Here is a 16,107-nt window from a genome sequence, read left to right on the forward strand (position 1 = left end):
TCATATGAAATATCCCGGCTCAGTGTATCCAACATTCTTTAAGCCCTCTGTTAGTGGTGCCTGACAAAGAAATGTGAGCGGGAAAGTCAAACTTACACCTGTAATGTAGACAAATTCCAGTAAAGATGAATCTCTGCTCCTTCCAGGATGGAAGTTGCTGGACGCAATCAACAAGTCACAAGGGGCTGATTAGTCTCCTTAAGCAATGGTGCCATACTGGGTATTCAGCACTGGTTGCTGGCAGTTTAAACATTTGGCAAAAATAGCTGGATATGCCTGGGTGAATGTGGACCCACGCTGTTGAACACGTGCATAGCATCCACTTCTTCCACCATGGCTATTCCACACATAAGGCCATTGTGTAGCATTAATGTGGCCAGGGACTGAGGCTGGCTAATGTCAACTAGTCAGGTCATTTTTTCTTGATTAAACGTTTGGTGTCTCTTCCACGGTGAATGCTCTCTTGAGCCTTAAGACGTGATACAAATATCTTCACATATAGTGTCCCTTCTCATACGTCCATCAATAAACCTCCTTCCCCAATCCTGCTTGTTGCAATCTGTCACTACTTGTCATTCTAAGTCCCTGAGCAGCTGTCCAATTTGTTTTTCACTGTCCATAAGTCCATTCTTAGTTTGGGTCACTTCTCTTTTAGATATGAAGTGGATCGTCAGATGCACCATTTGAAGCTCTGCCAACTGGGGATTTCTGCTCAGCATTGTATTTCTTGACCACATTTGATCGAGGTAGTATTACAACAGAAGTTCATTTTCAGTTTGCGCTCTAAATCCAGCCAAACCATCTATCATCTAAGCTCAGCACTTCTACTCCTCCAGCAGCTGGTCATAAGAGAACTTCCTGGTCCATTAATCTATAGGAATAAATAAAGAGCTGAAGGAGAGACACAGACACAACATTGGCAGATGATATTGGGGATTAGGTCACCTGCTTGTAATGTATGGCCGTGCTGGTGTCTGATCCTGGATGTACTACTTCTATCTTATCACAGATTACTTTTGGAATCACCTGACTTTGTGGGCCTGACAGAACCTAGCTCATGATGATCAATGGCTACATGCCATGTGCCTGAGGCCATAGTGACCTGTTGTAGTGAAGATAACACATCTGTTAAGGCTCTCGCCATTGAGCTTGCAGTGGTCCAAAGTTGCAGTAGTCCCAATGACCCATCAGGTTTTTGTAGGAGCCAGGCTGCTGACTTAAATTAAGATATGATGGGGATCACCACCGCTACATCCTTTAGGTACTAAGGATGTCATGAACATTTTCCATCCCTCAAGATGCAATATTGTTTATTACTTACTATCGTGGCCAAGGTGCAGGAAGTGCACTTGGCCTTCTCTGCTCTGCTAGCTCTTCTACTAACAGCCATGGACCCAATCAGGGTTTGTGCCCATTGTGGAGTAAGTCCATTTCAATTTCCCATTTGGAAACTGGATAAATGGGCACTCTGGGTCAGACCTAGGCAAGAACTCCATTTATTGCTGGGCCACATTCGCTTCCACTCTAACAGGGGGCAATGATGAAGCTTCAGGTCCTAGGTGTCAGTGTCAATGCAGATTCTGTGTCCAGCAGTCCTTGAAATGTTTGGGTGTTTTCCCCCTTCCCAGTGTTCAGTTACTGAGGTGAATAGACATAGGTTCCTTTGGAAACTGGACTTGGAAAACCACGATTGTATCAACTTGCCATAGTATTGCAGGTGGTTTCCTCAAGAGGACTCTACCATTATATTATCTTCAGTTAATAAATTCTGTGTCTGAGAATTGGCTCAGGTCTAGAAACTGGGAGATGGATTAAGGCTTTATTGGAGCAGTTTACCCAGCCTCCTGCTCATTCAGCCTTGATTTCATGTGCCTATGTAAGTTAAGCAACATACTTGTTGTCTGTTCTTCTATCTTGGCTCTAAAAGCACTGTGTTCTGTTAACAGAGTCTACTCCTCTCTGCAGATGAGATTCCCTGGTTGCCACTCAACTTTCCTGCTTAATATGATCGTTGTGACCATCTTGCTTTTGAAATGTAAGTGCCACTTCCGGAGTCAAAGGGGCAGGTGGCCCAAAGCTTCCAGTTTGGGGTGAAATTGCAAGAAATAGAGACTCTGTAGACAGCATCTGCATATCACCATATTCCAGAATTCACTGACCACAGGTGATGCTGTGGACCCTAACCTCCCATGGCTTTCCAGGGTCTGGACTAGGGGAGAAAGTATAAATTTCACCAGAGCACTATTCATGAACACACACGTGGCAGCTCCAGAAAAAAAATAAATAAATAACGATCGAGTCATGTTTACAAGAGGATAGAGACCCCATGTCATGCAGGAGTGAGTGCAGTCAGTGAAGTCTGAATTGTTAATGTTAACCCCACTTAGAAGAAAAAAAAGTACAATTGATTTTATTCATTGACGTGATCCTGTATGCAGAAAATTCTAACAAACCCACCAAAGAGTATTAGAACTATTAAATGAGTTTAGCAAGTTCACAAGATACAAGATCAATACAGAAAATTAGTAGCATTTCTGTATACTAACAATGAATAAACCCAAAGTGAAATTAAGAAAATAATTGCATTAAGAATAAAACACTTAGGAAGAAATCTAACAAAATAAGTGCACAGCTTATACACTAAAAACTAAACAACATTCTTGAGAGGAGTATAAGGAAATCTAAATGAGAGAGACGCATGCACTGTGTTCGTGAGTCAGGAGATGCAATATTGTTAAGATGTCAGTTCTTTCCAAATTGATGTGTAGATTCTACACAATACCTATAAAAATTCCAGCAGATCTTTGTGTCGAACTTGACTAGCTAGTTCTACAATTTATATTAAAATGCAAAAGACCCAGAATAGCCACAAGCGTTTTGGAAAAAAACAAAAAAAGCTGGACAACATTTACTTGCCAATTCAAGATATAGTAATCATGACTATCTGGTTTTGGTATAGGAGTAGACACACAGATCAATGTAAAAGTCCACAAATAAGCCCACATATCTTTGTGATCAACTGATTTTTAACAAAGGTGCTAACATATCAACATAATAATAACATATTAATTCCATGGGGGAAGGAATAGTCTTTTCAACGAGTAGTACTGGGAAAATTGAATATCCACCTGCAAAAATATATATTTGCACCCTTATATCAGACCTTATAAAAATTAACTCATAGAAGAAAATCTTCATTACCTTGGCTTAGTCAAAGTTTTACTAACATCAGCAAAGCACACCTTTGAAAAAAAAAATCAATAAATTGTACTTCATCAAAATTTAAAATGTTTTTTTACTGGAAAAGTCACAATTAAGAAAATGGGCCATATTTGGCGGCTCGTGCCTGTAATCCCAGCACTTGGGAGGCTGAGGCAGATCGCTTGAGCTCAGGGATTCGAGATCAGCCTGAGGCACATGGTGAAGCCTCCTTTTTACTGCAAACACAAAAATTAACCCAGCATTGCGACACGCGCCTGTAGTCCCAGCTCCTTGGGAGGCAGAGGTGGGAGGATCCATTGAGTCTTGGAGGTTGAGGCTGCAGTGAGCCATGTTTGCACCACTGCACTCCAGCCTGAGCAACAGAGCAAGACTCTATTAAAAAAAAAAAAAAAGGCCGGGCGCAGTGGCTCAAGCCTGTAATCCCAGCACTTTGGGAGGCCGAGATGGACGGATCACAAGGTCAGGAGATCAAGACCATCGTGGCTAACATGGTGAAACCCCGTCTCTACTAAAAATACAAAACGAAAAAGTAGCTGGGCGTTGTGGCGGGTGCCTGTAGTCCCAGCCACTGGGGAGGCTGAGGCAGGAGAATGGCATGAACCTGGGAGGCAGAGCTTGCAGTGAGTCTAGATCTTGCTACTACACTCCAGCCTGGGTGACAGAGAGAGACTCCGTCTCAAAGGAAAAAAAAAAAAAAAAAAAGAATAAAAGAAAAAAGAAAGAAGAAAGAAAAAAAGAGAAGCCACAGACGCACAGACTGGGAATAATATTTGAAAAATGTATTTCTGGTTACTTTTTCCCAGGATGTACAAAACTCTTAAAACTCAATAATAAAAGCAACTGAATGTCTTAAAAATTTACACATAAAGCTACTGTATAAGAAGCAATTCCACTATCCAAGAGAAAAGAAACATATGTCTGGCCAGGCACGGTGGCTCACCCCTGTAATCCCAGCACTTTGGGAGGCCGAGGCGGGCGAATCACGAGGTCAGGAGTTCAAGATCAGCCTGGCTAACACGGTGAAACCCCGTCTGTACTAAAAATACAAAAAATTAGCTGGGTGTAGTGGCAGGCACCTGTAATCCCAGCTACTCGGGAAGCTGAGGCAGGAGAATCGCTTGAACCCGGGAGGCGGAGGTTGCAGTGAGCCGAGATCGCGCTACTGAACTCCAGCCTCATGACAGAGTGAGACTCTGTCTCAAACAAACAAACAAAAAAAGTCAACGTACGTCCATACAAAGACTTGTACAGGAATGTTCATAGAAACATATTCACAGTAACTGAAAAGTTACAACAATCCGAATGTCCCTCAACTGGTAAATGGATAAGCAACATATGCTGCGTCTTTGCAATGCTGTTCAACAATAAAAAGGAAAGGGCTACAGGTACATGGTACAGCATGGATTAAACAAATAAGCCGTGTGATATAATTCCTTTTATATGAAATTTCCAGTAAAGGCACATCATTAAAGATAGAAAGAAAGTGGATTAGTTAGTTGTTGCCATGGAGTGGGCTGGGCACATGAATTAACTATAAGTGGGCATAGGAATCTTACTGTGTGATGGAAATGTTCTAAAACTAGGACGGTTGCATGAACTAGCAAACTTACTACAAAATCATTGATTTATACATTTCAAATGGGTGAATTTTGTGGTTTGTAAATTGTACATCAATAAAGTTTCAAAAAACACGACAACCTAAGACTGGGCATCCTCGAAGATTTTAACTCTCAAGTTTGTCCACACTGAGCCTCCAGCAGTTCATCAATTACAGTTTAAGTTTTCTATACCATTACTGGCTCCAAAAGTGATTTCTGTTTCTGGGCTTCCGCTCCAGTAAGCTGTGATTCTCTGTATCCACCTGTCTGTATCTCCAATTTTGGGGGCAGGGGTTTGCCCTGTGACCTTAGCTCTCTGATGAATCTGAGAAGTGTTACTGATTTCTAGTTTGCTCGGTTTCTTTTCTTGTTGTGAGGATGAGAGTGATGACTTCTAAGCTCCTCATATGCCAGCCCAGAAACCAGAAATTTCCAATAAAAAGATATTTTCTTGTTTAATTTTGAAAGGTGATATTAAGCCTCTGCCTGACACAACCTCCCTGGTCCTCCACAAGCTTAGGCCAACTCAGGACCCCAGTGTAGCCAGCCCTGGAGGGCCTCCACACCCTGAAGCATGAGGTACATGCCTGGAGCCAGCAGCTTTACAAAAGAGCTCTGGGGAGCAGGTGGGTGGGGGTTATAGAAGCTGTGGCTCAGCATCTACAGCTGGAAGCTAACAAACTGATTCATTCATTTGAGCTATTATCACAGAATGGACTTGTGTACCTTGCAGCTGTCATCAAAAACCATCATTCTTCCAACAGTAACTTGTCCACAAACCGCATTTCCTCTTTGCCTCTGGAGCTGCATGAACTAGTAGTAGACTAGATTTTTGCCTGAATTCTATCTCTACTTGTGAGCAAGCCTTTTCCTTTAGTTGAAATTCCTTTATTCATAATTGCCAAAAACTGGAAACAACCAAGAGATGCTCAATACGTGAATGAATTAATAAACGGTGGTACTTACAGACAATGAAATGTTATCAATAAAAATAAGTCAGGTCAGGTACGATGAGTCACACCTGGAATCCCAGCACTTTGGGATACCGAGGTGGAAGGATCGTTTGTGGCCAGGAATTCAAGACCAGCCTGAGCAATACACTGAGACCCTGTCTGTACAAAAAGTTTAAGAAAATAGTTGAGCGTGGTGGTGTGTGCCTATAGTCACAGCTACTCAGGAGGCTGAGGCAGAAGGATTTCTTGAGCCCAGGAGTTCAGGGTTACAGTGAGCTATGATGGTACCACTGCACTCCAACCTGGGTGACAGAGCAAGACACTGTCTGTAAACAACAACAATAAAAACAAACAAACAAACGAACACTGTCTGTAAACAACAACAATAAAAACAAACAAACAAACAAACAAACAAAAACCCATGGAGGAACCTAGTGAAGAAGCCGGTCTGAGAGGACAGCAGTTGTGTGATTCCAACTGCATGACTTTCTAGAAAAGGCAAGCTGGAGAGACAGTTACAAAGATCAGTGGTTACCAGAGTTTTGGAGTCAGCAAGGGAGGGATAAATAGGTGAAGCAAAGCACACGTATTCATTGGGTGGTGAAACTGTAATGGTGGATACACAATATTACGCATTTGTCAAAACCCAAAGAACCTTGCAACACAAAGAGTGAACTTTCATGTAAACTACGGACTTTAGTTAAAAACAATGTATCAATAATGATATTAGTTCATTAATTGTGAAAAGTGTAGCACACTAGCGGAGGATAATAATAGAGAAAACTTGGTACAGCGGACAAAGGGAGTATACAGGAACTGTACTATCTGCTCAATTTTCTACCAATCCAAAATTTTTCTAATAATAAAGCCTATTCATTAAAAAAACAACTAGAACTAAATACACAACTAACAAACAACGCAGCAATCACACACCAGCGAATTTATTTCAGAAAATTAACAACTTATAACCACACAAAATCCTGTACAAGAATGTTCACTGCAGCTTTATTAATAAGCAAGTACTGGAAACAGCCCAGATGTCCCTCCATACACTAATGGTTTGAAAGACAACTGCCGGCCGGGTACGATGGCTCGCACCTGTAATCTTAGCACTTTAGGAGGACAAGGCGGGTGGATGACCTGAGGTCAGGAGTTCGAGACCAGCCTGGCCAACACGACGAAACCCCGTCTCTACTAAAAATTTAAAATTAGCCGGGCGTGGTGGGGGGTGCCTACAATCCCAGCTACTTGGGAGACTGAGGCAGAAGAATCGGTTGAACCCGGCGGGGAGCAGAGGTTGCGATGAGCTGAGATCACACCACTTCACTCCAGCCTGGGTGAAAGAGTGACACTCCATCTCAAACAAACCAACCAACAAACAAACAAAACCTGTGGTTCATCCAGATCCCTTGGAATACTACTCAGCAATGAAAGGAAATAGACTGTTCATACACACAATAAGCTGGATGAATCACCAGACGATTATGCCAAATTTTTAAAAAGCCAGTACCAAAAGCTTACATAATTGTTTGATTGCATTCAGATAACATTCTTGAAATGATAGAATTGTAAAAATACAGAAGAGATGAGTGGTGCTTCTAGGGACTGAGGAGGAGCTGGTGTAGGAAGAAAGTGGCTGTGGCTATAAAAGAGCAACATCAGGGACCCTTCTGGTGACTGCTCTGTGTCTTGACTGTATCATGTTAATATCTTAATTGTGAGACTATACAATGGTTTTGCAAGATGTTATCAATAGAGGAAGGCACCTAAAGGGTACACAGGATCTATCTGTATCATTTCTTACACCTGCATGTGAGTCTACAATTGTCTCAAATAAAAACTGAATTCAAATAATAATGTGTAGACAATGCTCCCCTTTATTGCCTGCACCAGGGATGAGTCACTCCCACACCCCATCCTTGGTAGCCAACTGCTCCATTCCAAAGGTTTTTTTTTTTTTTTTAAGCGAGAGTGTTGCTGAATCAGTGTTGGATTTTCGATGTCCAAACACCATTAATTTAGTGCTTCAGAGTGCTGTTCATGACTTTTAGTAGGAAGGTTTTTGGTTTTTATGAGGGCAATTACTTTGCGTGCCTTTTATGGGGGGCGACACTGGACGCATACACATAAGTCCTCTCCCCAGCTAGGTCCACAGCCCTGCAAGCACGCACAGATACACCAACCTTTTCCTCTTCTCCCATGGGCCAACGTGTTAAGGAGGAAATTTGTCTCCAGAATTCAGCCCCGACCCTAATCCTTCTCCTGTGTGCTTGGCTAACTGTGAATCAACGTGGCTGGGGTTGCCCATGTGACCCCAAACGGGCAACACCCACCTCTGTCCCTTCCCACACACTACCTCTTCCCTCCTTCCTCTCTCCCCACCATCTGAGAACACGTAGACACGTATCAGTTTACAACAGATTCACTTAGTTTTCTTTTTTTGATTTAGGCTTATTTTTATTGATAAGGTTTATGATAACAGATTAAATATTTAAAATCAAAGGCCAATTATTAGGTCTCATTTAGTTGCTTATTTCATTCACTTTGATTTACCTTTCCCTAGCGTCTGAATAACTATCAAGAAGCAAGTCAAACCTGTGAAAATACCTGTTAACATTCAACATGTATTTGTATATATTTCTGTTCTATGATTCATTTAATTTTCATCACCATGGAGCATGCCCTGCTGGGTATAAAATGTACCCTAGACCTTGTTGGCTATTTCTCTGGGGACTAGACCTCTGGTGACTTCACAGATAGATCTCAGGTCTCTGGTATTGCCCTGAAATTACTGGCTGCCCAGGGACACACTGGAGATGGTTTTGGTCCTGCTGTGGTTCATTTTGATTGAGCTCCTCATTCAGCTGGTCACAGTGGCCTGATAGTGTTGGCCCACTCCCTTCCTGAAGTTTTCTTAAAGCAGTGGTCTTTTTGGGAGAGGCTTCATTTCTGGAACTCCATCAAAGGGTTTCTTTTCCCTTGCTGGTTGTTTGGGAACCTGGAAGGACAACAAGGAGCTCACAGAAAGGCATTGGTTTTGGGGAAGTGGATGGAGGAGGGGTGGAAAGAGGGGTTCCATGAGAAGGGGTACAGGCTGGGGTGGGGATTGTGTCAGGCCAGGATAGGGTAGAAGTCTTGGGAGGGAGGAGTCAAGGGGAAGACGAGGAGGAGCTTGGGTGGGTTCCTCACCTTGATAGGGCTTCTGGACGTTGATTGAGAAGGGGTCTTCCTCTTCCTCGCCTCTTTGGTGTTGGCAGGTGGTTGTTCCACAACTGGGCTGGAGGCTCATGGTTTCCCAGCCATCTTCACCTTGTCCTCGTCTCTCAATGGTCTACTCCAGGCCACCTGGCCTCCCCATATATACGCCTCCCAGGACAATGACGAACCACATCCCTAAGCTTTGATTAGTCAGAGAGCCACTACCCATCCAGTGGTAGCTCTGGAAGGCTTAAATATACAAAACACCAACCTGACACTTCTGCGGTGATGGTGGGGGAGGGGTGGCACTGAAGGAGCCAAGATGCTCTGGTTGGAGAAACGTAGCATTTCATTAGCAACCCTATACAGCCATCCAAACTAACCTGCTACCCTCTTCATCTCCCCATGCTAAGTTCTGGTAGGTCACATAGTGGGGAGAGAGTGTTCCCTCCAAGCCTTCCCCCATGGCCACCTCATTCGGTGGCTCACTCCATTCTCTCCTACCCTTCACGGTTATCTAATTTTTGTACATCTCACCAAAAATCCCTCCAAGGTAATATGGCCAATTTAGCTGTATGCAGAGATGTGAATCATCCCACTTCCCTCCTAAAAATTTATCCTGTGTAACCTGGAGACCACTCACTTCTTGGTTACTGTCAGGGAAAATTTCCATCCCGCATTCTTTTCCTAGTGTCCATTGAGCTCCCTTCAGTTTTCTGTTTTCCAATCTGAAATCGCTGCCTTCGGGCTGCCAGACTCTCATGCTGTAAATAGCCTCGTTCTACTGAGTATCTTATTAGTCTTGTTTCAACTGTGGGCATTGTGCTCATCTCAGTGTGTGTAGTACCAGATTTGGGTTTTAACAGGAGGGATGAGGGAGATATTCATTTGCCAGAAGTTGTGCGGGGTGTTTGCATGCAGGAAACTACAACCTAAGACGTTTGAGTTCACAGAGGTGGGGTGGTTGTTCAACATTATACTTGTTGCTCAGTGCAACGAAGAAAGAAAAAGACCTCCAGATTGGAAAGGGAAAAGTAAAACCGTCTTCAATCTATGCAGAAACGTGTACAAATCTAAAATAAAAATGCTTCTAGAACTAATAATTGAATTTAGCATGGTCACAAGATAAAATATCAAGACACAAAAATTAATTCTATTTTATATACTAGCAATGAAAAATTGGAAATTGAAATTAAAAACAGTGTGATTTAAAAGTAACACTAGGCCAGGCGCGAAGGATCACACCTGCAATCCCAGCACTTTGGCAGGCCGAGGCAGGTGGATTACTTGAAGTCAGGACTTCAGGAACAACCTGGCCAACATGGTGAAACTCCATCTCTATGAAAAATACAAAAATTAGCAGTGCGTGGTGGCGGGCACCTGTAATCCCAGCTACATGGGAGGCTGAGGCTGAGGCTGGAGGATCATTTGAACCTGGGAGATGGAGGTTGCAGTGAGCCGAGACCACGCCACTGCACTCCAGCCTGGGCAGCAAGAGCGAAACTCTGTCTCAAAAAGAAAAGAAAAGAATAAAATAAAAATAACACTAGAAAACATAAAATGCGTAGACATAACTATGACAAAATAGGTAGAAGATCTGTACACCGAAAACTACGAAATATTGCAGTGATAAATTAATGAAGGATAAGTGCCTAAATAAAGTTTATTTCGGTATATATCTCTTAAATAAATGGAGATAGCTATCTTATTCATGAGTTGGAAGACTTAATATTATTAAGATGTACTTTCTTTCCAAATTTACCTGCAGATTAAATCAAATCCATACAAAAAACCTGAAAGGGTTTTTTAAAAATAGAAATTGACAGACTGGTGTTCACATTCACGTATAAGTACAAAGAACTTAGAGTTGCCAAAATAACTTTTAAAATGACAACACAAATTGCAGGGGTTACGGTAATTAATTTCAAGGCTTACTTAAGTGACGATAATCAGAAAAGTGTGGTGTTGTCATAACAATGGAAATATATCAATGGAACTAAAGAGAGTCTAGAAATATACTCACACATACACGTATTTATGGAGAATTCATTATTGATACAAGGAGAAAGAATAGTTAACACTTATGTCTGGAATAGGTTGATATCCATATGCAAAGAATAAATTTCAGTCCATATCTTGATTCATAGAAAAATGCAACTCTAAATGGATCATAAACCTGCATGTCAAAACTAAAATAAAAAATTCTTGAAGAATACGGAGGAGAAAAATCTTTGTTACCTTTGATTACTGTGATTAGTTTAAGGATTTGAGAGTTGATCAGGAAAGGGGCAGGACCATGAGATGCAGTAACATACAGCCAGTTTTATTGGGAAGCACTTGGACAGGGTTGCATGAGGGGAGAGAATCATCTTGGGAAGATTAATAAGGCAAGTAACCTTCCAGGAAAGAAGAAATTGATGAGGTGGTTTACATGTCTAGGAAATGTTACTCAATAGCAAGATTGGAATCTCTGGGTAAGAGGAGAGTTACAAAGGACGACAGCAGCTTGGAGGTCTTTTACAGCTGCAGGTTTTCTATGGTTAGCAGATAGTGGTGCATTTTTGTGGGGTATGCAAAATAGATAGGTTCCAAATTGTAAAAATATGTTTATCTGGACTATATTGAAAGCAATTGGATGCATAAGAATTTGAGTTTAGCACTAGTGGGCTTTACTTGCTGTGAAGAACTAAATGCCATGGGGGTTATTTTAGGGCAAAACGCAGGGGCCACCTTTGGCTCATTTATGTAGTAGCCAACAATTACTTAGATACAATGAAAATGCACAATCTAGTAATAGAAAATGAATGACTGGAATAATCTTGATAAGGTAGGTGTTTTCCTGGGAAGTACAGGAATCTTCCCTTCTTGTCTAACTTGGGGAAAAGAATTTGGCCAAGAGATTAGTATTGTAAGCAAATTAGTAATTAGTAATGTAAGCAAAAGGTTTATTAAGGATATAAGAGAATACTTCTAGAGAGGAGCAGACTTACTCTGTGGAAAATAGTTCCAGACTGGTTTGGCTGGAAAAAGAGCAATAGCAGTGTTTGTTTAAAGAGACAGTACACTCTGGAAGACAAATCAGAGTGGGCTATTGAAAGACAGAATGAGCCAGCAACAGCTAGTGCTGGGGGACTCTCTTTATGAGAATCTTACATGATTATTCATGAAGGGGCATAAGGGAATGTCACTTGCAATCATGTTTTAGGTGATCCCTAAATGTTTTAGGTGACCGCACATGCTCTGTGGTTGTGCATACTAGTACACACGTGGCATAGCTCATTAGCGTTTAAAGTCTCCACCCCAGGGTGTGTTTTTCACTATTACAATAAGCAAAAGGTTATTCCAGGGTGATTTATGGGAGGAGTGTGCATGATCCTCAGTAGGAAAAGTCCCTACTATTGTTGTCTCTGGTTAGGGCCTGGTAAGACCCCTTCTGGGCTGGAAGAGCCTTACCACAAGGCCAGGTGTAGCCAATATAGCCATTGGTTTTTATTTTTGTTTTTATTTTTTTCTGACTGTCAGTGGGCACTGTCTCCCAGGACTCCTTTTCCCAGGGACTCCTTTGCCTGCTCATTTCTGGCTATCTGCCTACTGTAACAGGTATACATAATAATAAATCGATAACTAAAAATTAATACAGGGCTTCTAACTTCAGCCCTGACTGTAAAGGTGTTGAACATTGACACTGTCATTTTTACTACAAAAATATGCTTGGCAAACTGAAAATCAATTATTTTTCTCACACATACTAAGGAATTGATGTTGCAGGGCAAATTACCACCCAAAATATGGAGAGTCAGGTGCAAAGAGACAAAGCTAAGTTATGCTTATCGTGAGTAGATGATTCTGGGTCTGTAACCTAGTAAAAAAACCTTTAAGTGGCAATTTAATGAAATTTTAGATGCTGAATGTGGAGTACCATAAGAGTGATAAACTACTTGGCAGCCACAGTCTTGGGAGGCAAACTGTTGAGTGCTTTACCTCCAGGAGCATCAGCCAATTTGCACCTTGAAGATCTGAGCAAGCTTCTCTCATTCATCTGGGAAGGAGTAGGAGAAAAATAGCCATTGTGAAAAACACTCAAAGTCTTCTCCATAATAAAGGTGTTCTCCAGCAGTAAAAGCCTTTGCCATAGCGTCATCCCAGCTTGGGGAATGGCATTCCTCCCACTGCAAACTTCTAGCTTTCTTGTCTTACCTAAAGGGCATAACTGAGTTTGATCTAAATCTTCCCCTCTACATATTTGAAGGTTGGCCTAAAGATTCCTCTATACATAGTGTAGTGTAACCTAACTTGAAGTATAAACAGATTGTAATATACCTTGTAACAAGCAACTGAGTCTCAGTCAACCACAAGGAGCCAACTGTTCAAAGCAGGTTCAAACAAGGCAAATGCCCAGCTGTGGCCTATCCAGTTCTTACTCTATGTCACTTCTGTTTTCTGTATATTACTATCCTTTATTGGTACACAAATATTATCTCATCATGTGGCAACCCCGGAGTTGCTCTGAACCTATCCTGGTTCTGGAGCTGCCTGATTTGACAATCTTTCTTTACATAGGAACACACGAGCTAGCAAAAGGAGTTGGGGGAAATGGGGCAAATAAACTATACTGCTGGTGAAACAGTCATGAAGATCACAACTCAGAGACACACATTCAATAATTCCTGCAATTCAATCCTAAGATTATGGAATGATCCTATTATAGGACCAACAGGTTCATGTGCTCACTGAGCAGTAACACTTGAATACACTACGAGAGCAAAGTTTGCAGAAGGAAAGTTTAATTATCACAGGGCCCTGAGTAAGGAGATAGGAGGAGACCCCCAAATCCATCTCCCCAAGGAGTTCTGGGATGTGATTTTTGTCAGGCCTTTGAGCCCAAGTCTGCACGTATACATCCAGATGGCCTGAAGCAAGTGAAGAACCACAAAAGAAGTGAAAATGGCAGGTTCCTGCCTTAACTGATGACGTTCCACCATTGTGATTTGTTCCTGCCCCACCTTAACTGAGCAATTAACCTTGTGAAATTCCTTCTCCTGGCTCAGAAGCTCCCCCACTGAGCACCTTGTGACCCCCGCCCTTGCCTGCAAGAGAAAAACCCCCTTTAACTGTAATTTTCCACTACCACCCAAATCCTATAAAATGGTCCCACCCCTATCTCCCTTTGCTGACTCTTTTTGGACTCAGCTCGCCTGCACCCAGGTGATTAAAAAGCTTTATTGCTCACCCAAAGCCTCTTTGGTGGTCTTTTCACACGGACGTGCATGACAATTTTTAAGAAGATCGTGGAGGGCAAGAGGCTGAAAGTTGGAGTGGTTGATTGGTTGGGGTAAGACAGATGAAGTCATCAGGATGTGGAAACCGCATTCTTCCGTGAGTCAGCTCCTCCTGGGGTCCTTCAGACCAGCTAGAATCAGTAGGTTTCACTGGTATGAAGGATTGGAAAGAATATCTCAAAAGGAAAACTTAACGTTTCAGAATGTTTAAGTTGCTATCTATAGAGCAATTATGGGGACCTATAATCTGATAACAAGGTCTGTGTGATTTTGAGGAAAAGAGACAAATGACTATGAGGAGTGGATCAGAGAGCAAACTAATCTAATGATTAATGCTGACTGTGCTGAAAGTTTGGTTTGTTTTCATTTCTCCTCCTCTCTTCTTTCCCAATTAATTTTATAACATTTACAAAAATGGTTTCAATTCTTTCCCTAACACCTTACAACCATATCGATGGTGGATGACAATGAATGAAGAGCTAGAAGACGCAGGCTTAATTTAATTGGTAGTTATTAAGAAAACCAAAGACAATAGGAGGAGACGAAAAAGAATACTGTGGGGCATTGAAGGCTTTGGCACCTACAGCTACAGCAAACATTAAGCCCTGTCCAAGACCTAGTCAGATTAACAGAAAGTATCACACTAAACGCTTTTCATCTTGGTTTACTATTACCAAATACATCATATTCAGTTTTTCACAAAAAAAATCCACAGCATGGCACAAGGCAAGGAAAAAGAGCCTGAAGTGACAAAGCAAGTTACAAAACCATACTGAGTATGACACAAATTTTATACTTATAAAATATGAATATAAAATATCAGTGATTCATATGTTTAAGGTCTAATGAAAAAAAGTAGACAACACACAAGAATAGATGGGAAACGACAGCAAAGAGGTGAAAACTGTATGAAGTAATCTAAAGTGAGTGCTATAATTCAAAGGTAATGTAACAGAAATGAAGCATGCCTTTGATGTAGTCTTATTTAAAACTGAGTACTGAGCACGTAAACTAACTTTCCTAGGTGGTAAAAACCATAACCTCTCTCACAAGTGGTACATCAAGAAAGACCAGCAGTAAACATCTTCTGACATGAAATTCCCATTTATATTTACTCAAGAAGGGTTTGGCCAGTGATATGGTTTGGCTGTGTCCCCACCAAAATGTCGTCTTGAATTGTAGTTCCCATAATCCCCACGTGTCATGGGAGGTACCCATGGGAGGTGATTGAATCACAGGGGTGTTTACCCAGATGCTGCTGTTCTTGTGATAGTGAGTGAGTTCTCATGAGATCTGATGGTTGTATAAGGAGTTTCTCCCCCTTTGACTGGGCACTTCTCCTTGCTGCTGCTATGTGAAGAAGGACATATTTGCTTCCCCTTCCACCATGACTGGAAGTTTCCTGAGGCCTCCCCAGCCCTGTGAAACTGTGAGTCAATTAAACCTCTATTCTTTATAAATTAACCAGTCTTGGGCAGTTCTTTATAGTAGCATGAGAATGGACTAATACAGTAAATTGGTACCGGGTAGTGGCGAGCTGTTGTAAAGATACCAAAAATTGTGGAAGTGACTCTGGAACTGAGTAACAGGCAGAGGTTGGAAGAGTTTGGAGGGCTCAGAAGTCAGGAAAATGTGGGAACGTTTGAAACTTTCTAGAGACTTGGAAAGCTCAGGAGACAGGAAGATGTAGGAAGGTTTGGAACTTTCCAGAGACTTGTTGAATGGCTTTGACCAAAATGCTTATAGAGATATGGACAATGAAGTCCAGGCTGAGGTGGTCTCAGATAGAGATGAGAAACTTGTAGGGAACTGGAATAAAGGTGACTCTTGCTATGCTAGCAAAGAGACTGATGGCAT

The 16,107-nt window shown here is 41.8% G+C and overlaps 1 long non-coding RNA gene across 1 annotated transcript; it reads right to left on the minus strand.

The window, feature by feature from the left end:
- Positions 1-7,745: 7,745 nt before the first annotated feature.
- On the minus strand, positions 7,746-14,823 carry LOC140710725 (uncharacterized). The gene is made up of 4 exons (XR_012091828.1): positions 14,202-14,823; positions 12,953-13,010; positions 8,963-9,298; positions 7,746-8,771 (listed from the first exon to the last, which is right to left on the minus strand). It is a non-coding gene; the product is annotated as an uncharacterized lncRNA (long non-coding RNA).
- Positions 14,824-16,107: the final 1,284 nt, after the last annotated feature.

The sequence above is a fragment of the Chlorocebus sabaeus genome, chromosome X (assembly GCF_047675955.1).
Source record: "Chlorocebus sabaeus isolate Y175 chromosome X, mChlSab1.0.hap1, whole genome shotgun sequence".
NCBI classification, from domain to species: Eukaryota; Metazoa; Chordata; class Mammalia; order Primates; family Cercopithecidae; genus Chlorocebus; species Chlorocebus sabaeus.